This window comes from Ursus arctos, unplaced genomic scaffold (assembly GCF_023065955.2).
Source record: "Ursus arctos isolate Adak ecotype North America unplaced genomic scaffold, UrsArc2.0 scaffold_13, whole genome shotgun sequence".
NCBI classification, from domain to species: domain Eukaryota; kingdom Metazoa; phylum Chordata; class Mammalia; order Carnivora; family Ursidae; genus Ursus; species Ursus arctos.
In genome coordinates, this window is record NW_026622797.1 from 49,259,365 (window position 1) to 49,284,938 (window position 25,574).

Here is a 25,574-nt window from a genome sequence, read left to right on the forward strand (position 1 = left end):
ATCCTTGCTCGTGTGGGGCTTACATTCTAGTGGGGGAGATAGGCAATAAACAAATATCAATATGGTATAATGATAGGTGGCAATAAGTGCTATGAAAAAAAAAAAAGCAGGGCATAGATATAGAGAGTAATAGGAGGAGCCACTACTTTAAATAGGGTTGTTAGGAGAGTGAGGGGAGCAAAGACCTGAATGAAGTAAAGCGAGATATGAAATATAATAGTTTTTTAAAAAGAAGATTACAAAAATTTAGTGCATAGACAGGGGCTTCCTCTTTGCCTAGAATCCTCAGGTGTTTATTTAAAGTATACCTTTTAAGTATTTCTGCAGTTTTGATTTTGTTGTATAAGACGGGAACCAGGGGCGCCAGGGTGGCTCAGTCGTTACGCGTCTGCCTTCAGCTCAGGGAGTGATCCTGGCGTTCTGGGATCGAGCCCCACGTCAGGCTCCTCTGCTGGGAGCCTGCTTCTTCCTCTCCCACTCGCCCTGCTTGTGTTCCCTCTCTCGCTGGCTGTCTCTCTCTCTCTGTGTCAAATAAATAAATTAAAAAATCTTAAAAAAAAAAAAAAAAGACTGGAACCAAAAGTATGGTTACCATCACACCGTCTAAAAATTTTTATGCTAACTTCTGGAATGAAAGGCAGGCTGAAAGATAAAGTTTAGATGATAAAATGTTGGAACTTTTGGAACTTCAAAAGGTTTAAAGGAACCATTATAGTACATAATCTGAATTAGAATTGCTCTAGAAAATGTAGGACATAGATTGATTTAAAATAACACTGTAACAAATGTGTGCTATAAGCAGTCCCCTGGAGAAACAGAACGGCTTCTCATTTGGCTGTACTGCTCCTGACTTCACAGTGATAACAGTAGTACCATTTTTTTGAGCCCTTATTATATGCTAGGCACAGTGCTAGGCATATGTAATATAATCCTCACAACAACCCTGTGAAAAGGTGTAGTTGTAATTTTTATGAAGTACAAACTAAGCCTTAAGCATAGACTGCTGCAGAATCTTTCAGTACTAGCCAGAATTTAATTGCCCATTCTCATAATGCTTATTCCTGACTCAAGCTTTCCCTATACGTAGGGGGACAATGGAATTATTTTGATTTACTTGTTAGGTAACAAAACTGGAGGTATGTGTTAGAGATTGGTTCCAGAGTTCAAGCCATGTGTAAAGTAAAAATAGTGTACCATCAAAGGAATTAAATGAAAATGACTACATCATGTTCCGTTGATGAGCTTGCAGTTATTTTTACCAGAAATTCACACACAATCAAAAGATTGGCAAATTGATTAGTAAGGAATCTAGTACTTTGCTTTAATTTAAAGGTGATTTCAAATTCTAAGTGATTTGGTGCTGTTACTGGAAATAGAGAAGTCTAAAGAATGAGTACATTTTCTTTTTGGGGAGTCATGGAAAATGAATTTGAATTTGGATGTGTTAAATTTGGGTTAATGGACATTCTTGTGTTGTTGTCTGGCAGACTGATAGCACAGGATTAAATATTTATAGGGATGTTAGGGTTGTTTGTATAACTTATTTCGAGGTGATAGTTCAAGATTTGAAAATAGATGGGATTTATAAAGAAGAGCGTGTAGAAGGAATGGGGTATAACAAAACTGTTGACTCCTGACTTAATATTTACAAGGTAAGAATTAAAAGGAGAACCAGAAGAGGAATGCTGAAGGTGTCGTCAGAAAGGCTATCATATGTTGAACTCCAATACGGCTGTTCTTTTGGGACCAGGAGGTAAGGTCTTGTGGTCTGGGGCCCTTTTCCTTTGAAGAGACATCTGAAACACTAGTGAGGTAGGAGGGGAAGCAAAGCCAAAAGGATGTTGATGGTTTTGAAAATAGAGTGAAAGGATTGCAAGGACTGTGTAAGGACAAAAATTTTATAATGAGGAATTGAAAGGGTAGGATAGAATATTTAAATCAAAAAGGAACATTTCAGAAATGGAGGTCTTTGAGGTAGAACTGTATAAGGATCTGTACATAGATACTTCATATAGTTAGAAGGGAAGGTGCTAACTCCTCAATTCTCAGGTCTGGAAGTACTGACAATGGAGCCCTCGAGAGAAGTGCAGTAAACTTAGAAAAGCCTTGCTCTAATCAACATGCTTCTAACCCTCGATTTGGGGTTGGCAAGCAGTACATGCCACGTCATCTGAGGTGGAAATCTTGGAGGAAAGGAGTTATGGACTACTAGTGAGTGCTCAATTAAAATTCTCCTTCTTGCTTGTAAAAATAAATCTTTTTCATTGTGATAGAGGCAGCCAACACCCATGTACCTTATATATAGTAGGTCAGTATTAACATCATAAAAATCATTTTCATTGTCTAGTCACTGTCTAGTCATGGGAGTAAGTGAAATATAGCATGTCTCTTTACCGATTTGTCTATAAAGGACTTAACATTCATTCATTAACATTAAAAAGAAAATGTAAATTTCTTTTTTGTAATGTTATACTAAATACAGAAAGGTGACAGTAATGACCTGCCATCAGTTGAACATGAATTTTAATATATATTCCTTGTAGTGGGGATGGATTTATGATTCTCCAACTAATTTTAAATTCATTAAATTCACTCATTAAAAGTCTTACTGTTATGTGAGAGGTCACGTTAGGAGCAGAAACTGCTGGTTCAAACAGTATTTATTGTAATATCCTTGTGGAGTCTTTTGTAGGGTAGAGTGAGATGATTGTTGTAAAAGGCTTTTGAAACAAGTCTATATTAATATAGGATGTTACTGTTGACGTTATAAGCCCACAGGACGAGAACTATAGATAAGGCCATGATTGACATTTTTTAAATGAAATATTTAGTGTGGTATTTAAAGGTTTCTATTTTAAAAAATGACTAGACTAAATACTAGGTTACTTGTTTTGGTACTCATTAATAGTTAACTCATTAACTTTAATTTTAAAGTAACTCCCTATATCAGTCATTGAAGTTAAACTAAAGAAAGATGGTGATGATTTATTGAAAATTAAGTCACTTATTTTACTTAATCTTTTTGTTTCTATTTGAATCTGTTTTTCATCTGCAGCTGCATCGCCAAATAATGGTAGATTTATCTATAGTTGATTCTCTTTGAGAATGAGAGTAATGCATATAAATTCTTCAAGTTAAGTATAGATGTTCTCACTTTAAGGAAATTTAATATGAAATCACTAATGAAGTAATTATAAATAAAAATTTAAAAATAGGTCCAAGGACTAAGCCCTGCCTGAAGTACTCTAAGATTTAGATGTACAGAAGATGAGAAGGTGGTAGGAGGCAAGCCAGGAACTTGAGGTCTCCTGAAAGCCGGATTAAAAGTCATTTTCAAGGAGTGAACACTTGTGTCAGATGTAATTTAAGAGGCTGAGTGAGAAGAGGCCTGAGAATTAGTTTCTGGATAGAGCAGATAACTGATAGTGGTGAGATGGTTTGGTACAATGCTGGAAACGAAAGCCTGCATGGGACAGATTTAAGTAAGAATTGGAAGAGAGAATCCGGGAACTCATTCAAGAAATATTACCATAAAGGAGCACAGAGAAATGGGAGAGGGGTTAAAGTTCCTGGAGGGAGAAGTGGGACCAAGAGAGGTTTGTTTTTGGTTTTGATCTTTTTTTAAGAAAGATGAAATTATAGCATGTCTCTGTGCTGATGGCAGTGATCCAGTAGATGGAAAAACAGTGATGCAGAAGAAGGAGAGGATAATTAATCCCTACTACTTAAATAGGATTTGGGAACTGGTCTGGAACTTTGCCACCACGTGAAATGGTTTCTGTGGAAAAATATTTGACTTTGACATAGGCAAATTACAAATTTCTAGTAATCCAACTCATCTTTAGTTGTGGATTATTTTTAGTGATGGGGTGGGAATTGTTAATGTCGTACACTTACCAGTTTTCCATGGTGATTACTGTATTTATTTTCAAATCAATAAGACTGTTGTATGTGGATAGAGGATAGCAAAGCTAACTGATCTGCCTGAGCCTGTCTGAATTTGCACTATGTTTTAATCTGTTAGTCTTTAAGATTTTACACTTGCATATTTCCAGAAAATTTTTTGAAAAACAATAGCCTCTCGTACATTGAAGTTGTTGTCTAATATTACTATTGTAAGTTTAAATTTCTATTTTTTGTTTATAGGTAGTAGAAAATAAGCATTTTATAGCATGATATGATTATTGACTATATTGGAATAAATAGTTTATGAATGCTATTTGATTAAATGGATTTTTGATAGCTTTATTGAAATATAATTGAGGGGCGCCTGGGTGGCACAGCGGTTAAGCGTCTGCCTTCGGCTCAGGGCGTGATCCCGGCGTTCTGGGATCGAGCCCCACATCAGGCTCTTCCGCTATGAGCCTGCTTCTTCCTCTCCCACTCCCCCTGCTTGTGTTCCCTCTCTCGCTGGCTGTCTCTATCTCTGTTGAATAAATAAATAAAATTTAAAAAATAAATAAATAGAAATATAATTGACATACAATAAATTACACAATTGGATAAGTTTTGACTTATGGATGCTTTCTTGAAACCATCGTGACAAGATAATGAATCCCCCCAAATTTCCTAGTCTTCCTTTGTATTTTCCGTATCCTATCTCTCCCTACCCCTTCCACCAACCTCACCAACCCCACAACCCCAACCCCCACCCTAGGCAACCATTAATCTACTTTCTGTCACTATGGGTTACCTTGCATTTTCTAGTACTTTATATGAATGGAATCATATAGTATATACTCTTTTGTTTGGCTCCTTTCACTCAGCATAATGATTTTAAAATTCACCCAAGTCGTTTCATCCATAATTCATTTTATTACTGAATGCTGTTTTATTGTATGAACACAATTCCAGTGGATAACAATTTGTTATTCATTCATCTGTTGATGGACATTTGGGTTGTTTTCAGGTTTTGACTATTACAAATACAGCTGCTGTGACCATTCATGTAAAAGTCATTGTTTGGACATATGCTTTCATTTCTCCTGAGTAAATATGTGGAAGTGGAATGGCTGGGTCATATAGTAGGCATTTGTTTATCTTTATAAGAAAGTCCCAAACCGTTTTTCAACGTGATTGTTCCATTTGATATTTTTTTAAAAATTTTATTTATGTATTAGAGAGAGCAAGCAAGCACGAGGCAGGGAGAGGGGCAGAGGCAGGCAGAGGGAGAAGCAGACTCCCTACTGAGCACAGAGCCCAGTGCAGGCTGATCCAAGGACCCTGAGATCACAACCTGAGCCAAAGTCAGAGGCTTAACCTACTGAGCCCCACAGTGCCCCAACTGTGCCATTTTATATTTCTATAAGCAACTTATGAGTTCAGTTGCTCTATATCCTAACCATTCTGATTTTAGCGATTTTAACAGATTTGTAGTGGTATCTCATTTTGGCTTAAATTTGCATTTCCCTAATGACTAATAATCTTGGTCATCTTTTCAAATGCCATTTGTGTATTTTCTTCTGTAAAATATCTGTTCAAATCTTTGGTTTTTTATTTATTGGGTTATTTGTTTTCTAATTGAATTTGCAGAGTTTTTAAATTCTGCATGCATGTACTTCATCAGATAGGTGATTTGCAAATATTTTCTCTCAACCTGTGGATTATTTCTTCATTTTCTTAATATCTTTCAAAGAGCAGAAGTTCTTAATTTTGATGGATTCTAGTTTACTAGTATTTCATTTTATAGATTATACTTTTGGAGTTTTTTTGTTTTTTGTTTTTTTTTAAGATTTTATTTATTTATTTGACAGAGATAGAGACAGCCAGCGAGAGAGGGAACACAGGCAGGGGGAGTGGGAGAGGAAGAAGCAGGCTCCCTGAGGAGGAGCCCGATGTGGGGCTCGATCCCAGGATTCTGGGATCACGCCCTGAGCCAAAGGCAGACACTTAATGACTGAGCCACCCAGGTGCCCCTAGATTGTACTTTTGGTGTTACATGTAAGAAATCCTTACCTAACCCAAGGTCACAAGGATTTTGTTTTTTTCTAAGAAGTTTTACCACTTTATATTCTACATTTAGGTCTATAACCCATTTGTACATGGTGTGAGGTAAAGATCAAAGGTTTTTTTTAATGTGAAAGATTAATTGACCATATATATGTGGGATTATTTTTCTAATAAGTATTGAATTCCAGTGGTATAAATCCTTCACTAGTTACTTTCCTTTTTCAATGGGCTATGTAAGTTATTTATTTCTTCTTGAGTGAGCTTGAGTAGTTGTATCTTTCAAGGAATTTATTCATTTCACTGAAGATGTTGAATTTATTAGGATAGGTGGTTTATAATATTACCTAACTATATTTTAAAAAAATATTTATTTTTTTAAGTAATCTCAATTTACGCCCAATGTGGGGCTTGAACTCATGACCCTGAGATCAAGAGGTACATGTTGTTTCAACTGAGCCGGTCAGGCGCCCCTCCCTAACTATTCTTTAATATCTGTAAAATCTATAGATAGGAGTGTGTTATCACACTACTCATTCTGGATATTGGCAATTTGTATCTTTTTTTTCTTCCCTGATCAGTCTGGCTAATGGTTTATCAGTTTTATTGATGTTCTCAAAGAACCAGCTTGTGGTTTCATTTTTTTTTCTTCCATTATTTTTCTGTTTCTGTTCCATTGATTTCTGCTCTCATCTTTATTATTTCCTCTCTTTTGCTTACTTGGAGGTTAATTTGCTCTATTTTTTCTAGTTTCTTGCGATGAATGTAGTTGAGGCCATTTGAGACTTCTTTGCTAATACAGACATTTTAGTGCTATAAATTCCCCCTCTCCGCACTGTTTTAGCTCCTTCCTTCAAATTTTGATATATTGTTTCCATTTTCATTTCAAAATTACTTCTAATTTTTCTTTTTATTTCTTCTTTGACTTGGGACTATGTAGAAATATGTTTTCTAGTTTCCAAATATTTTTGTATTTTCCAGTTATCTTTCTGTTAACTGATCTCTAATTCGACTGTGGTCAGAAAACATACTTTGTAGGACTTGAATCCTTAAAAATTATTCTTATATGTTTTATAGCACAGAATATGGTCTGTCTTGATAAATGTTACTTGTACACTTGAAAAAATATGTATCTGCTGTTTTGAAATAGGACGTTCTATAAAATTCAAATAGGTTGGGGCACCTGGGTGGCTCAGTCAGTTAAGCATCTGCCTTCCGCTCAGGTCATGATCCTGGGGTCCTGGGATAGAGCCCTGCCTCAGGCTCCCTCTCTCTATCCCTCCCACCCACTTGTGCTCTTTCTCTTAGACTCCCTCCCTCTCTCTCTCTCTCAAATAGATAAATAAAAAATATAACAATTCAATTAGGTGAAGTTGGTTAATGGTGTTCTTCAACCTCTCTATTCTTCTTTTCTACTTGTTCTATCAATTATTGAAAGAGATGTTGAAATTTCTCACTATAGCTATGCACTTTCTATTTTTCCTTTAAGTTTTTTTTTTGCTGTTCTTTAAAGCTATTTTTATTATTTTTTAATGATTTTATTTATTTAATTATTTGGGGGGGAGGAGCAGAGGGAGAAGAACAAGCCGACTCCACACTGAGTGCAGAGCTAGATGTGGGGCACGATCCCACCGTCCCGAGATCACAAGGGGTGCCGAAACCAAGTTGGATGCTCCACCGACTGAGCTGCCAGGTGCCCCCAAAGCTATTTATCATAAGTTGCATAAACATTTTAGATTTTTGTGTCTTTTTGATGAATTGATTTTTATTATTATGAATGATCCTCTTTCTCTCTAGTAATATTCTTTGACTTTTTGTCTGATATTAATATAGTTGCTCCAACTTTTTATTCATTAGCATTAGCATGATACATTGTCTTCCATTCTTTTACTTTTAACCTATCTGTTAAAGTTAAACCTATCTAAAAAGTTTTCTTCATATTTAAAGCAGGTATCTTATAGGCAGCATATGGATGGGCCTTGCTTTTTTTTAAATCCAGTCTCACAATCTTTACCTTTTTATTGGCATGTTCAGATCATTTATGGTTAATATGATTATTGATATGATAGAGTTTAAATCTATTATTTTGCTATTTGTTTTCTTGCTGTCTGGACTGTTCATCAATCCTATTTATCTCCTTGCTTGTCTTTTTTTAGATTGAGTAGGTTTTTTTTTTCTGATTCCGTTTTGTCTCCTTTGTTGGCTTAATAGTTATAACTCCTTGTGGTATTTTAGTGTTTGTTTTATAGTTTATAGTATACATTTTTAACTTATTATGGTTTATTGTCAGGTAGAATGGTGAGTTTTTCACAAATTAATTTATCCAGCTTTCAGATTAACATGTCATTTCGGGCTCATATTCCTTTAGTGAATATGAATATGAATATGAAGTCGTATCCACCTGATTGAAATCCTAGCCATGCTACTTACTCACTGTAGGATTGCTTACACTTTCTGTGCATTAATCTTCTCATCTATAAAGTGGAGTTAAATTCTTTCGTACTCTTTTGTGAGATAGAAAGCACTTAGAATAGTACCTGACATGCACCACTATAATTGGTAGCTACTTTTATTAAAAATCATGTTAAGGGGCGCCTGGGTGGCTCAGCCGTTAAGAATCTGCCTTTGGCTCAGGGCGTGATCCTGGAGTCCTGGGATCGAGCCCCACGTCAGGCTCCACAGCTGGGAGCCTGCTTCTTCCTCTCCCACTCCCCCTGCTTGTGTTCCCTCTCTCGCAGGCTGTCTCTCTCTGTCAAATAAATAAATAAAATCTTTTAAAAAAATCATGTTGATGAAAATGTCTTATGAATTTTAGTTATCTTGACATCATTCTACTTCTCAACTACCCTACTTAAGATACTTATGACTTTAGATTAGTCACTGGTCTGCTACTTTTCTCCCTTTTCCAGTTTGAATCAATCCTGCCAAGTTAATCTTTCTCCAGTGTAACACCAATCACATCATGTCATTTCTCTGTTCAAACTATTTCTACCTAACTACTCACTTTCTCTAGGATTAAGGACAAATTCTTCATCCTGACAAGCAACATAGCCTATTGTATCTGTCCTTCAACTTTCTTTAATTACTCTTTTTTTTACTTGATACAGTTCAGTCAAACTGCAATTCTCTTTCTTCCTCCAGTATGTTCTATGCGGGTTACTCTTGAACAGCACGGATTTGAACTGCACAAGTCCACTTATATGTGTATTTTTTTACAGTAAAGTACTGTAAATATATTTTCTCTTCCTGATGATTTTTTAAATTTTTTTCTGTAGCTTTATTGTAAGAATACAGTATGTAACGCATATAACATACAAAATATGTGTAAATTGACTATGTTATTGGTAAGGCATTTGGTCAGTAATAGACTATTTGTGGTTAAGTTTGGGGTAATTAAGGGTTACATGTGGATTTTCGACAGTACAGGGGTTCAGCACCTCTCACCCCTGCATTTTTCAAGGGTAGTTTCCTGTCTCTGAATTTGCTGTTGCTGCTTTATATACCTAAAAAGTTTTGGGAGCAACTATGTCTGAAAATTACCTTTTGTAGGGTTTACCTGTGTTCACTATCACGGTCTGTTGCATCTTTGAAGGCTCTCATCAAATGCTGTCTATTTCATGAAGCTGTTAATGGTGGTTGTCTCTCCATCCTTTATGTTTCTACAGTTATCCTGTGCTTTTATATCACTGCCCTTACACTACCTTGGATTATACAGGCCCCAAATTCCTTATCTGTATTTTGAAGTCCAAAAGACTCTGAAGGCTGGGAGTGTGGTTTTTTGTTTGTTTGTTTGTTTTTTTAAATGTATTTGGTAGCTGTGATGTGCAGAATAATGCACCCTCAAAGATGTCTACGTCCTAATCCCTGGAACTCGTGACTATGTTGCCTTACTTAGCAAAAGGGACTTGCAGAGGTGATTAAATTAAGGATCTTAAAATGGGGAGATTAGCCTGGATTATCGGGACAGGCTCAATATAATCACAGGGGTCCATATGAGGAAAAGAAAGAGGCGAGAGAGTCAGAGAAGGAGATGGGATGGCAGAAGCAGAGGTCAGTGTGATGAGATAACTGGCTCTGAAGATGAAAGAAGGCCAGGAGCCAAGGAACGCTGACAGCCTTTAGAGACCGTTAAAGGCAAAGAACAGATTCTCTCATAGATTTTCTAGAAAGAACCCAGCCCTGCAGACATCTTGGCTTTAGCTCAGGGGGATTGTGGTAATTTTGTATAGCAGCAGCTGGAAACATGCAGCGTTAAAACCTTACCTGATGTGAGGCTATTTGTAGTCTTCATTTATACCACTTAATATAAATGCTCATACTTTTTACTGTGTAAATAATAAAGTTTGATCATATGGTACTGACCTAGACCTTGCTGAGTGGTTATTTAATATGAGTATATATATTGTATTACCTTTCTAAAATTTTAGAAATTCTAAATTCTGAACACATTAATCCCCAAGGGTTTCAAAAAAACCAGTTTGTAGACCTAGAGTCTTTTACACTAAATAATGTCTCTTTTTGCACTACAAGATTATAAGCTATATGAGGGCAGAAGTTGAGACTTATTCCTCATCTGTTTGTCTCTCAGCTTAATGATTTGCAGGTAATAGTTTGAAAAAATATTATTGAATTGATCCTAAGTTTCCATATACACTAAAAATGTGGAAGACCTGGGAACTGCTCAGAGTATCTCAGATCCTAATAACTAAGGAGATAAGACATATGTTGGCTCATGATGAGGTACCATAATGTAAGTGACATACAGATAGTGTAAGGACTGAAATAATCTGTGGAACTTCCACCAAAGAGGTGACATTTAGCTATAACAGTGACTATCATTTGTATAGCACCTACTGTACTAGGCTCTTAATGTGTATTATTATTATTATTATTTTAATTGAAGTAGAGTAGACACACCAGGTTACGTTAGTTTCAGGTGAACAACATAGCAATTCAGCAACTCTGTATGTTAAGCTCACCACAAATGTAGCTACCATCTGTCACCATACAATGTTATTACAATGTCACTGACTGTATTCCCTAATCCCATGATTTATTCATCCATAACTGGAAGCCTGTAAATCCCACAAAAATCTTGTGGTAAAACACATGCTCAGAGATGTTAGATAGCTGTCAGTCTTAAAGGTGAGTAGATTAAGTTTGGGTTCATTCGTTGAGGAGAGAATGGCATGAACAAAAATCTGTAAATGAATAGGCACAGAATATATAGAGAGAATTAGATTCTCTTTAAGAGTGTATCTACATAATACTGTAGTCAATCTGAAATATAGTTATTTGTTGAATAAGATGTTAACTGTTCTCTAGTTGCTGGGATTTGAGATGATTTTTAGTTTTATGTATGTGAATATTTCCCAGATTTCCTTCAGGAAACATATTGATTATGTAACCAGCAGCAGTAAATGTTATTTCGCAAAATTAAAGGACAGGTTTGTTGTGTCTGAATATATTTGGAACACTCCTTTCGATGCTACTATTTGATAATTTTTTTAAGTTAGTGACCTACTTAAATTTAGTTCATTATACTAATTTACATGCCATACAGACATGTTATTCCCCTTTAAAATAACTGACCTTAGAAATTCCCTCTTTTCAACTGCCTGAAAACAACCATTATTTAAAAATCTATTTAAACACAGTTACTGCTTTTATGCCGGAAACATTGTAATCCTGTCTTTGGAACTACACTATGCTGTGTTTGGGAATTAGTATATAAGTTTCATTTCTGTGTGTTTCAGCAACGTGGTATTTAACCTGGTAAATGCTATTACAGTGAAATAGGAAAAGTGGAAAGAAAGCCTAGTGTGAAGTCACAGAGTCACACTAGCAATGATATGGTTATCCCTGTGTTTCTAAGTAGCAAAATGCTTATCCTAGGTACTCCAGGCACATAGGAGCTAGGTTTTATTTGTCAATTAATAATTTAGGTGATGGTAACAGGTGCTTATTTTTAGGTAATAAATTTTTATTTCGTGTTGGGTGTTGACCTTGGGACCTTTTCACTTTAATTCCCTGTGGTGGATTTAGTTTTGTCCCTTCCTCTTTCACTATCTGCTTGGAGAATAAACCAATATGGTGCCGTACAGAAAGGAAACATTGCTTATTTTTAAAATACTTATTGAATACTTCTATGTAGCAAGCAGTATGCTAAGTACTGGAACAGTAATGAATGAAACATAGTTTCTACTCTCAGGGAATTTATAGCTTAGTGGGAAAGATATAACAAATAAAGAAGTAAATATATATTTATAAGTTGAAAACATGCTATGAAGGAAATAAATAGGAGACTATAATAGGATAACAAGGGGATCTATTTAAGAGGAATTAGGAAAGGCCTTTCTGAGCCTTGAGAAATGAAAAGGAGCCAGAAATGCTAAGGGGAAACAGTGCATACAAAGGCCATACAGTGGAAAAGAGTGGTGTGCCAGGAAAGAGTGTGTTATAGGACCACTAGGATCTTATAATCAATTTCCAGACAGCATAGGATGATACAGTGGGAAAAAACATTGAACTAGATAATACCTGATTTCTAATTTTGATTCAGCTGTGTATAAGTAATAGTATTTTGGGCTAGTTACTAGCTTTCTAAACTTCAATTTCCCGTCATGTAAAGTAGGAATAGCCTATCTCTCCCCTAAGGACTTTTTGTAATGATTTAATGTAATGATTAAATATATTAAAACATACATGTATATAGCATTTAGCAAAGTTCCTGGAACAAAGTAAGAGTTTTTTTTCCCTAAAAGACCTTAACATAATACCCAATATGTAGGTCTGTGGTAGATTGTAAAAATGACCAAATAAGCAGCTTGGCTTGGTATATCACCTATTTTTCTCATGAATGTTTCTCTTTTCCCAACCATGCCCCAGTATACCCCTTATATCTAATTTTGCATTTCTCCATCCCTATTCCTTTTCCTTTGATAAAATCTTGGCCTAGTCATTTGACATTTGTACCTTGCTCCCTTTATTTCTAGAATTCATTCCCCTTGTGAGTAACCTACAAGAGGAAGTAGAGGGGTGCTAAGTCTTCTAGAATACTGTACTCAGACTTTATCATGCATCCTAATAACCTGGGGGTCTTGTTAAAAAGCAGATTCTGATCAGAAGCTCCAGGGTGGGACTAAAATTCTGTAGTTCTTGCGAGTTCCTAGGTGGTGTTAATGCTACTGATACTGGTTTTAGGACGACACTTTGAATGAGCACTTTGAATGCTATTAGAAGGTCTAAGCCAGAAGGAAGTAGTTAAAAAAAATATATTGCCTTAAAGGAGACTTAAATGATGATTTAAAAAAAATAAATAAAACCTCCCTTGCTCTTTCCATCATGTGAAGACACAGTAAGAATACAGCCATCTATAGATTAGGAAGGGGGCTCTCATCAGACATCTTGATTTTGGACAGCTTTGATCTCCTTTGATATTGGACTTCGCAGCCTCCAGAACTGTGAGAAATAAATTTCTGTTGTTTATAAGCCATCCAGTATATGGTATTCTGTTACAGCAGCTCAGATGGACTAAAACAGTAGTTGAGTAAGAAGAGATGGAGAGGAGACAGACATCTAAATAAAATATCTTCTTGGTTCCTAATATTGCTAGGACCCTCTTACGACTTTTTGAAAATGGTAAATATACATAACAAAATTTATCATTTTAACCATTTTGAAAGTGTACAGTTCCTTGACATTATATACATTCACATTTTTTGTGACTTAAATAGACTTTATTTTTTAGAACAGTTTTAGGTTCACAGCAAAATTGAGCACAAAGTACAGAGAATTCCCACATTCATCTTCAGGTCACACATGTACCTACTCCCCACTATCAACATCCCCACATCCTGCACCCCAGTGGTACATTTGTTACAATCAATGAACCTATGCTGACATATTGTTATCACTCAAAGTCCATAATTTAAGTTTCACTCTTGGTGTTACATATTCTGTAGATTTTGACAAATGTATGATAACGTGTCCACCATTTTAGTATCCTAGAGAATGCCCTAAAAACCCTCTGTGCTGGGCCTATTCATCTCTCCCTTCCTCCCTAACCCCTGACAACCGCTGATTTTTTACTGTCTCCATAGCTTTTCCTTTTTCAAAACATCATATAGTTGAAATCATACATTATGCAGCCTTTTCAGATTGGCTTCTTTCTCTTAGTAATATGCATTTAGGATACCTCCATATCTTTTCATGGCTTGTTAGCTCATTTCTTTTTAGCATTAATATTCCATTGTTTGGATATACCAAACACTGTTTATCCACTCACCTGTTGAAGGACATTTTGGTTGCTTCCAAGTTTTGCAATTACGAATAAAGCTGCTATAAACATCTATGTGCAGGTTTTTGTGTGAACATAAAGTTTCAACTCATGGGGTGTGATTGCTAGATTATATGGTCAGAGTTTGTTTAGTGTTGTAAGAAACTGCCAAACTGTCACCCAAAGTGGCTGTACCAGTGTGCGTCCTCACCAGCAATGGGATTTCCTGTTGTTCCACATTCTTGTCAGCATTTGAATTTTGGATTTTGTCATTGTTTCAGATTTTGGCTGTTCTAATAGTTATGTAGTAGTAGCTCATTTTAATTTGCAGTTCTCTAATGACTTACGATGTTTTGCATCTTTGTATATGTTTATTTGCCATCTATGTATCTTTTTTTTTAGCAAACTGTTTAGGTCTTTTGCCCAGTTTTTAACTAAGTCGTTAGTTTTCTTACTGTTGAGTTTTAAGAGTTCTCTGTGTATTTTGGATAACTGTCCTTTTTCAGTGTTTTGTGAATATTTTCTCCCAGTCTATGGCTTGTCTTCTCATTTTCTTGACAGTGTCTTTCACAGAGCAGAAGCTTTAATTTTGTACCGTCTAGCTTATTGTTTTTTATGGATCTGGTGTTATATCTAAAAAGTTATTGCCAAATTCCAGGCCTCTAGATTTTCTTCTGTGTTATTTTCTAGGAGTTTTATGGTTTTGCGTTTTACATTTAAGTCTGCAATCCATTTCGAGTTAATTTTTGTGAAGGGTATAAGGTCTGTGTCTAGGGGCACCTGGGTGGCTCAGTCGGTTAAGTGTTTGCCTTTGGGTCAGGCCATGATCCCAGGGTCCTGGGATCAAGACCCAAATTGGGCTCCCTGCTGAGCCCGCTTCTGCCTCATGTCCTGGCTTATGCTCTCTCGCTATCTTTGTCTCTCTCGCTCTCAAATAAATAAAATCTTTAAAAAAAAAAAAAAAAGGTCTGTATTTAGATTTTTTTTTCATGTGGATGTTCCATTTAGTGAAAAGACTATCTTTGCTCTATTGTATTGCTTCTACTCCTTTGTCAAAGATCATATATTTATGTGAGTCTATTTCTGGGTTCTTTGTTCCACTGATCTCTTTGTCTGTTCTTTCGTCAGTACCACACTGTCTTGATTACTGTAGCTTTACAGTAAATTTTGTAGTCAGATATATCAGTCCTCTAACTTTGTTCTCTTTCAATATTGCATTGGCTATTCTGGTTTTTTTGCCTTTCTCTGTAACCTTTAAAATCGATTTGTCAATAGCCATTAAATAAGGTGCTAAGATTTTGATTAGGATTGCACTGAAATCTATAGATCAAGTTGGGAAGAACTGACATTTGACAGCATTGAGTCTTCCTATCCATGAGCAGGAAATTTTTCTCCATTTATTTAGTTCTTTGATTTTTTTAAATCAGAACTTTGTAGTTTTCCTCCTACAGATCTTATGTGTATTTTGTTAGAATTATACCTAAGTATTTTGGGGTTTTGAGGGCTAATGTTAGTGTGCTTTTAATTTCAAATTTTAATTGCTTATTTTTGGTATATAGAAAAACAATTTGAGTCTTGTGTATTAACCTTGTATCCTGGGACCTTGCTATAATTGCTTATTAGTTCTAGGAGGTTTTTCTGTTGATTCTTTTGTATTTTTATGTAGACAATCATGTCATCTGTGAATAAAGACAGTTTTATTTTTTCCTTCTCGATCTGTATAATTTTTTTCTTTTTCGGTCTTAATTGCATTAGCTAAGACTTTCAGTATAATGTGATGAGAAGGGATGTCTTTTCCTTTGTTCTGATCTTGGCAGGAAAGCTTCTAGTTTCTCACCATTAAGTATGATGTGAGCTATAGGTTTTATGTAGATGTTCTTTGTCAAGTTGAGCAAGTTACCTTCTGTTCCTAGTTAGCTGAGTTTATCATGAATGGGTACTGGATTTTGTCAAAATTTTTTCTGTATCTACTGATGTGATCATGTGATCTTTCTTCTTTCTTTCTAGCCAATAGATGTGATGGAATACATGACTTGATTTTTGAATATTGAATCAGCCTTTTGTAACTGTAATGAATCCCAATTGGTTGTGGTGTATAGTTTTTTATACATTTTTGAATTCACTTTGCTAATTTTATTGAGGGTTTTTGCATCTGTGTTTATGAGAGATAGTGGTCTGTAGTTTCCTTGAAATGTCATTTTCCTCTTTTTGTTTTAGTGTAATGCTGGCTTCACAAAGTTAAGGAGTATTCCCTGTACTTCTGTCTTTTATTTTATGATTTTTGAAGAAGAAATATGCTGTCTGCCTGGCATATCTTAGTTTATATCTTGCTTGTCTTGAGAATACCGTACAATGAAAAAGCAAAAATGTGATTAGGTCAGAGTGGCCTCTCACAGAAGAGTAATCATGGAAAATCATGGAAAAAATTGGGGAAGTAAAGTAGAACTTATCTCCGTATGTTCTAGGACCTGTCCCTAAAAATAAAGAAGTTTTTTCATATACATCTAATCATTCTTGATGTGTTGACATCACTTTTACTCTTTAAAAACACTTTGAATTAGTTTTCTGAAATACACTCACGTAAGTTCCCAAAAATCACCTCAGATATGTCTATGAGACAGATAGAATTCTGAATTTCATCACTTATTTGTATTCTTTAAAAATTGCCTGACAATAAACTTTGGATTTATTAAGTTAGGTTGGTGGTAACCAAGTCCCCTCACTGCATGTTTTACTTTGGATCCCTTTTCTTTATTTGTTTATGTGTGTAAAAATATTAATCGATGGGGCCCCTGGGTGGCTCAGTTGTTAAACATCTGCCTTCGGCTCAGGGCGTGATCCCGGCATTCTGGGATCGAGCCCCGCATCAGGCTTCTCCGCTGGGAGCCTGCTTCTTTCTCTCCCACTCCCCCTGCTTGTGTTCCCTCTCTCACTGACTGTCTCTCTCTGTGTCAAATAAATAAATAGATAAAATCTTTAAAAAATATATTAATTGAGGTCTTCCCCTCTGGGCTAGGTTCTTGCTAAAATGCGTCCTTCCGTTGCGGTTAGGTTAAGGTTGTGCCGTGGTTCTTGCTGTCATATAGCCTGTTCATAGAAGGTAAAGTAACATTGTTCATCATAGTAAATGAGAAATCTGAAATGCAGACATCTTTGTAATAATGCATTAAAAGCCATTAAATGTAATCTGTATGATGTTGTATTTTATTAGGCATACAAGCAACAGAATCAAAACAAAAAATATGAAAAATATGTTGGGAGGGGAGTAGAATTTAGAAAGAAGGGACTCTTTCTCTGCCTATCAACTCATCTTCCTTGCTATCATTCAACCAGTTTGTAGACTCCCATTTCCCTGAACATTTCTTCAGATACAGGAGAGGTCACAGCTTCTCCTGAAATTTACTTTTGGAAGTCAAAAAGATCCCTCTCATTTTTCACTTCAGAAGTACTCTTCACTCTTCTCCCACCTCTTCCTCCCCCCCAGGTCCTTAAAACAAACTTATATATATTACCCAAGAAAAAAAAAAATACATGGCCACATGCAACCTTATATAAAATGCTCATAGTAACTTTATTTGCAATAACTCTAAACTTAAAATAATCCTAATGTCCATCAACAGATGAATAAACTATGATATATCCATACAATGAAATACTATTCAATAAAATGAATGAATTATTGATACATGGAACAACACTGATGAATCTCAAAATTAGGCTGAATGGAAAGAAGGCAGGCAAAAAAAATACTTTACCCATATGGTATCCAGAGAGAATGAAATCAAAACAAGCTAAAGAGGTTAAGGAAGACAATAGTGGTAACAGACCTGTGCTGTATACATTCACTGCTAGCCCCATGTAGCTAAATTAAAATTAAATGAATAATTTAAAAATCAGTTCTTCAGTCACATTAGCTACACTTCAAGTACTCAAAAGCCACATGTGGCTTGTGGTTGCCACATTTGACAGCACAGCTACAGAAGATTACACCATTACTGCAGAAAGTTCTATTGCACAGCACTAGATGCCCAAGATGGATAAAATGGTAAGAAGACAAGATACGTTAAGTCAGGCACAAGGAAAGAAATAAAAGGAAACTTGTTTGAAAGGTACACAGAGGTAGAAAAAAAGATTCTCTCTGGATACCTAATAATTTGTTTTATCCTACTTTTAAACCTTAGCCATCCATATGTTCATCTTTATTGTTTTTAAGTTTTTGGCATATATCTTTGCTTCCTCATTATCTTTTAAGCTTTTGGGTGGTAAGGTATTTTACTTCTTTTATATCTGTTTTACCACCTATATTTTGATCATCATACATAATCTGAAAGTATTTTTTTTTAAGATTTTATTTATTTATTTGTCAGAGCAAGAGAGAGAGGGCATGCACAAGCAGGGGGAGCAGCAGGCAGAGGGAAAAGCAGGCTCCCTGCTGAGCAAGGAGCCTGAAGCAGGACTCCATCCCAGGATCCTGGGATCATGACCTGAGCCGAAGGCAGGCGCTTAACCGACTGAGCCATCCAGGCATCCCTGAAAGTATTTGTTGAAGAAGGTAGTCATCTGGGAACTGAGGAACTTCAAAATACCACTGAAAATTTTTGGGGTGTTGTGAAATTTAGGAGACTGATTTTGCAAGAATACAAGATAGATTTTTAAAATATTAACAGATTAAGATTAGAACAGTAGATTAAAAATCTGGAAACCTAAAATCTAATCATAGCTCTGCTGTTAATTTTTTTAATAACTTAGACAAGTTTCTTAACTTTTTCAGGTCAATTTGCTCATCTACAAAAGTGAAAGATGAATTATTTGGCTTGTAGTATCTTTTCCAGTTTAAGATTCTTAAAAATAGCTGGGTTTTTCTGAATTGAAAACTGTTAACAGTGGGAATTAATGTTGGTACTAGTTTTATTTTGTATTTTAAAAAATGTTCAGGAAGAGAAAGTACACGTTGAAATGCCCAGGTTTGAAATGCCAGAACACTCCTCTGTGTAGTGAAATGCCAAGATAGAAAAATTATGTGAAGATCTCATGAGACTATGAGTGGGCAGGAAAATAGCAAATCAGCTTTTTTGTAGCAAACAGTAAATACAACTAAAGAAAAATAAAACTATATTCAAATGATTATTTATTTCAAGTAATTTGTTGCAAATCCAGGAATGAAATTTAGGAGAAAATGTCAACCTGTTACAATGAAGGAAGCAACTGAGCTGGAAGTCAGAGTAAGATGATTATCTCTCCAATGCCAGTAATTAGCTGTAGGACATTATGCGGTAAAGTTTGAAAGTGTATTTACTTCTGCATGCCATAGCATTATCTCTTGACACCTTTAGGACCATAGCATAAACCAGAGAATGCCCATATTCTTTTCGAAAGACTTAGAAATAATTCCATTATGTTCCATCTCACTGTTTTCTGAGTCAGCTGGCAGAACTACAAGCTGCCTTTGTTTTCTGTTATCTTCTGAACTCACATCTTATACTGCTTTGAACAGTTCTCCATTTGAACCCATTTCTCCATCTTTCCCAGATCCTTACACTGTACTCCAGAGAGCTTCTGCTTCTATGACTTGCAAACTTCCCTGTATATAGTTATTTTCCTCATCTTTTCCAGACTTAAAGCTTCAATCTCCTTGCCTTAACGGATAACTGGCTAGCCCCTAAAATTAGTTTCATCTGTACCCTCTTGTGTTGGGAGTGCTACGTATATTCATACATCCCATATATATAAACTTGGAAAAGACATGGGTCAGTATCTTCTTCGATATCACTTTTCCCACTTTAAAATGAGTCAAAGAGGGGCGCCTGGGTGGCTCAGTTGGTTGAGCGCCAACTCTTGACTTCCACTCAGGTCATGATCTCAGGATTGTGAGATCGAACCCTGTGTGGGGCTCTGTGCTCAGCGCAGTCTGCTTGAGATTCTCTCTCTCCTTCCCCCCTCTCTCCACGTGCCCAGTCTCTCTCTCTAAATAAATAAATGAATAAATAAATCTTTAAAAAATGAATCAAACAGTACTGTCAGTTCTCTTAGCGATTAATGTTGGTGAGAAATTATGATATTAGTAATATTTATTATGCACTTACTGTGTAACAGGGACTCCCCCCCAGCTTTCTTGAGATGTAATTAACATATAACAACATAATTTGATACACATATATTGTGAAATGATTACCAGTAACACACCCATCACTTCACGTAATTACCATTTTTTGTTGTGAGCACATGTAAGATCTACTCTCTTAGCAATTTTTAAGTATATAATACAAGATTGTTAACTATAGTCACCATGCTGTACATTACATTCCCAGAACGTATTTGTCTTATAGCTGGTAGTTTATACCTTTTGACCAATATTTCCCCATTTCTCCCAACCTCCAGCCCCTAGCAAGCACCATTCTGCTCTCAGTTTTCTGAGTTCAGCTTTTTTTTTTTAGTTCGGCTTTTTTAGATTTCACATGTGAGATCATACTGTATTTGTCTTTCTCTGTCTGACTTATTTTACTTAGCATAGTGCCCTCAGGGTTCATCCATGTTGTCATAGGTGGCAGTGTCATTTTTTATGGCTGAATAAAATTTCATTATATATATTTACCACAAATTCTTTATTCATTCATCCCCCGATGGCCACTTTGGTTGTTTCCATGTCTTGGCTATTGTGAATAATGCTGCAGTGAACATAGGAGTGCAGATATTTCTTCAAAATAGTGATTGCATTTTTTGGGATATATACCCAGAAGTGAGATTACTGGATCATAATGGTAATTCTATTTTTAATTTTTTTTTAGCAACTTCCATATTGGTTCTCATAGTGGCTGTGCCAGTTTATAATCCCACCAACAATGCTCAAGGTTTCCCTTTTCTCCTCATCCTCACCAGCACTTGCTATCTCTTGTATTTTGATAATAGCCATTCATACATGTGTGAGGTGATACCTCATTATGGTTTTGATCTGCATTTCCCTGAAGGTTAGTGATGTTGAGCATCTTTGCATGTACCCATTGGCCATTTGTACATTGTCTTTAGAAAAATGTCTATGTATTCATTCCTCTGCCTGTTTTTTTTTTTTTTAAAGATTTTATTTATTTATTTGACAGAGATAGAGACAGCCAGCGAGAGAGGGAACACAAGCAGGGGGAGTGGGAGAGGAAGAAGCAGGCTCATAGTGGAGGAGCCTGATGTGGGGCTCGATCCCATAACGCCGGGATCACGCCCTGAGCCGAAGGCAGACGCTCAACCGCTGTGCCACCCAGGCGCCCCGCTCTGCCTGTTTTTTAATTGGATTGTTAGGAGTTTATGCTACTGAGTTGTGTAAGTTCCTTATATATTTTGGATAGTAACCCCTTATCAGATAGACGGTTTGCAAATATTTTTTCCATTCCATAGGTTATCTCTTCATTTTGTTGATTTTTTTTCTTTTTCTGTGCAGAAGTGTTTTAGTTTGCTGTAGTCACACTTGTTTATTTTTGCTTTTGTTGCTTGTGCTCATGGTATCATATTCATAAAATCATTGCCAAGACCGATGTTAAGGAAATTTTTTCCTATGTTTTCTTCTATGAGTTTTATGATTTGGGTTCTTACATTTAAATCTTTAATACATTTTGAGTTAATTTTTGTGAGTTGTGTGAGATAGGGGTCCACTTTCATTCTTTTGCATGTGAATATCCAATTTTCCCAGCACTGTTTATTGAAAGTACTATCTTTTCTCCATTGAGGATTCTTGGCACCCTTAACAAATATTAATTGACCATGTATGCATTGGTTTATTTCTTGTCTCTCACTTCTGTTCTGTTGACCTGTGTGTTTATTTTTATGCCAGTACGATACTGTTTTAATTATTATAGCTTTCTAGTGGTGTTTAAAATCAGTAGGTGTGATGCTTCTCCCTCAAGATTGCTTTGGTTCTTGGGGTCTTTTGTGGCTTCATACAAATTTCAGCATTGCTTTTTCTATTTCTGTGAAGATGCCATTAGAATTTTGATAGGGATTGCATTGAATCTATAGTTTCCATTTATTGGTGTCTTCTTTAGTTTCTCTCATCAGTGTCTTATGGTTTTCATCGTACAGATCTTTCATTTCCTTGGTTAAATTTATTCCTAAGAATTTTACTGTTTTTGATGCTATTGTAAATAGGGTTGTTCCCTTTATTTCTTTCTTAGATGGTTTGTTGTTCCTCTATAGAAATACAACTGATTTTTTTGTATATTAATTTTATATTCTGCAACTTTACTGAAATTGTCAGTTCTAACAGTGTGTTTGGGTAGTCTTTGGGGTTTTCTAGTTATAATAGTCATCTTCATATAGCTACAGTGCTACTTCTTTTTTTCCAATTTAAATGCTCCTTTCCTTTCGTTTCCTGTCCTGTCCTGTCCTTTTCTCTGGCTAGGACTTCCAGTACTACATTGAATAGAAGTGGTAAGAGTGGGCACCCTTGTGTTGTTCCTGATCTTAGAGGAAAGCTTTTAGCTTTTCACTGTTGAATGTTATAATAATTGTGGTCTTGTCATATATGGTCCTGAATACATTGAGGTGTTTCTTTTATAGCCAATTTTTTTGACAGCTTTATCATGAAAGCATGTTGAATTTTGTCACGTTTTTTTCTGTATCTATTGAGATGTTATTTACCCTTCATTTTGTGAATGTGGTGCTTCATATTTACTGATTTGCATATGTTCAAATCCATGCATCTCAGGGATAAATCCCATTTGACTGTGGTATATGATCCTTTTAAAGTGCTGTTTAATTTGGTTTGCTAGTATTCTGAAAATTTTTGTGTCTGTATTCATTGGGGATTGGCCTGAAGTTTTCTTGTAGTCTCTATCTGGCTTTGGTCAGCGTAATGCTGGTCTCATAAAATAAGTTTGGGAGTATTCTTTACTCTTCAATATTTGAGAAGAGTTTAAGAAGGATTGGCTTTAATTCTTCTTTAAATGTTTGGTAGATATCACCAGTGAAACCATCTGGTCCTGGGCTTTTCTTTGTTGGGAGGTTTTGATTACTGATTTGATCTCCTTACTCATTGGTCTGTTCCGATTTTCTGTTTCTTCCTAATAATGTCATAGTTTGTATATTTCCAGGAATTTATCCATTTTTTCTAGGTTATCTAATTTGTTGGTGTGTAATTGTTCATAGTAGCTGCATATGAACCTTTGTATTTCTGGTGTCAATTGTGATGTCTCCTCTTTCAGTTATGATTTTGTTTATTTCAGTCTTCTCTTTTTTTTTTTCTTGGTTGGTCTAGCTAAAGGTTTGCCAGTTTTCTTTATCTTTTCAAAAACCAACTCTTAATTTCATTGTTTTTTTCCTATTGTCTTTCTCTATTTCATTTATTTCTGCTCTAAGCTTTATTATTTTCTTCCTTCTCCTAACTTTGGACTTAGCATGTTCTTTCTTAAATTCTTTGAAGTGTAAATTAAGGTTGTTTATTTGAAATAAGAGATCTCATAGAGCTGAAAAAGTGTTAAAATATTCTCATGTGTGATAAAAATGAAAATGGAATAATTTTGTTGGAAGCAATTTGGAAATAAATGTTTAAGAGTCTTAAATTTTTCATACTCCAAGAAAATAACCAGAACTTGTATAAAGAGTTATATAATGTAACTTTATCAAGTATTATTTATTATAACAAAAATTTGGAAGTAACCAAAATGTCGAGTTTGGAGAATGTCAAATAAATTATGGTATATTTTACAGAGTATAATGTGTTTAGACAGTCCACATGGGGGCGCCTGGGTGGCTCAGTCGTTAAGCGTCTGCCTTGGGCTCAGGGCGTGATCCTGGCGTTGTGGGGTCCAGCCCCACATCAGGCTCCTCCACTGGAAGCCTACTTCTTCCTCTCCCACTCCCCCTGCTTGTGTTCCCTCTCTCACTGGCTCGCTCTCTCTGTCAAATAAATAAATAAAATCTTTAAAAAAAAAAGGAAAGAAAGTCCACATGTTTGTGAGGATGTGGAAATATAAATTTATACAAAAATTTTGGAAGATTTTCAGAAATTTTGAGGAAAATGCCAACAGTTTGATACCAACAGATGATCTCCTAGCAATTGAATAGATATTCTTGTACAGATTGGATTTGCTAAGATTGAAAGGCGTCAAAGAAGATTCTATCTAACTAGCCTATACTTCGATGGAGCTGTTAACTAATATAAGAAATAAAGAGCTAGGTTTTTGCTGGGGAAAAATAATGAAAAATAATGACTTTAGTTGGGGTTGTTATTTTGAGGTTTTATTCATGGTGATATCCAGAAAGAGATAAATAGTATTTGGAAATATGTATGTGGAGATAAACGAAGAAAACATGAAAGAAAGATAGTGGGGAGGGAGTAAAATTTTCCATATTTTGGCATAAATCAGGTATAGAAGGAGTCTGTTGGTGGGCTTCTTATCATCTATGATACACAACTGATGACTTTCCTACTTTTTAAAAATATGTGTTCATCTGTTTTGGTTTGTGAAATAATCATTTTGTTTCTCCTCTTATGTGAAATTTTGTTCAGTCCCTGAATAGTGAATTGTTAGAATGGTTTTTTAAAGTGCATGTTGTATAAATACATCTTAATATGAAAGAAGCAATAGAGTTTGATAAAACGCATGTACACAAATAGCTTCTGTTCCTAACCCTACTTCTTTTTTTTTTTTTTAAAGATTTTATTTATTTATTTGACAGAGATACAGACAGCCAGTGAGAGAGGGAACACAAGCAGGGGGAGTGGGAGAGGAAGAAGCAGGCTCCCAACGGAGGAGCCTGATGTGGGGCCCGATCCTGTAACGCCGGGATCACGCCCTGAGCCGAAGGCAGACGCCTAACCGCTGTGCCACCCAGGCGCCCCTCCTAACCCTACTTCTTGAACAACTCATTGCACCTCCTTGAGTGATGTCTTTGGCTTGGCCTAGAATGATTCTCAGCCTGGACATATATTTTGATGTTTGTGTTTTCTATGTGAATTTTAAAATTTTAAAAATTCTTTATTTAAAATTTTTTGAGTGTAGTTGACACAATGCTACATTAGTTTCAGGTGTACAACATAGTGATTCAGTATCTCATACATTATGCTAACCTCACCACAAGTGTAGTTACCACCTGTCAATATACAAGGCTATTAAAATATCATTGACTATATTCCCTATGCTGTGCCTTTTATTCTCATGACTTATTCATTCCATAACTGGAAGCTTGTATCTCCCACTCCTCTTCACCCATTTTATCCCCCATTCCTCTCCCCTTAGGCAATCTTCAGTTCTCTGTATTTATAGGTCTGATTCTGCTTTTTGTTTGTTTATTCATTTGTTTTGTTTTAAAAATTCTTAACTTTGAAAGGACTTAATGAAAGTATATTATGAGTCATTTAGATGTC

General features: G+C 35.7%; 1 protein-coding gene across 3 annotated transcripts in view; it reads left to right on the forward strand.

Annotated features, from left to right (window-relative positions):
• The window catches only part of WASF1 (WASP family member 1), a 67,240-nt gene that overhangs the window by 12,910 nt on the left and 28,756 nt on the right, over positions 1–25,574 (forward strand). The window contains exon 3 of one of the 3 annotated variants that reach the window (XM_057311147.1): positions 1,653–1,753. The exons of 1 other annotated variant lie outside the window; for it this stretch is intronic. The gene's annotated coding sequence lies outside the window, so the exon portion shown is untranslated. The remainder of the gene's footprint in view (positions 1–1,652; positions 1,754–25,574) is intronic. One more of the 3 variants, XM_057311148.1, reaches the window with a different exon arrangement.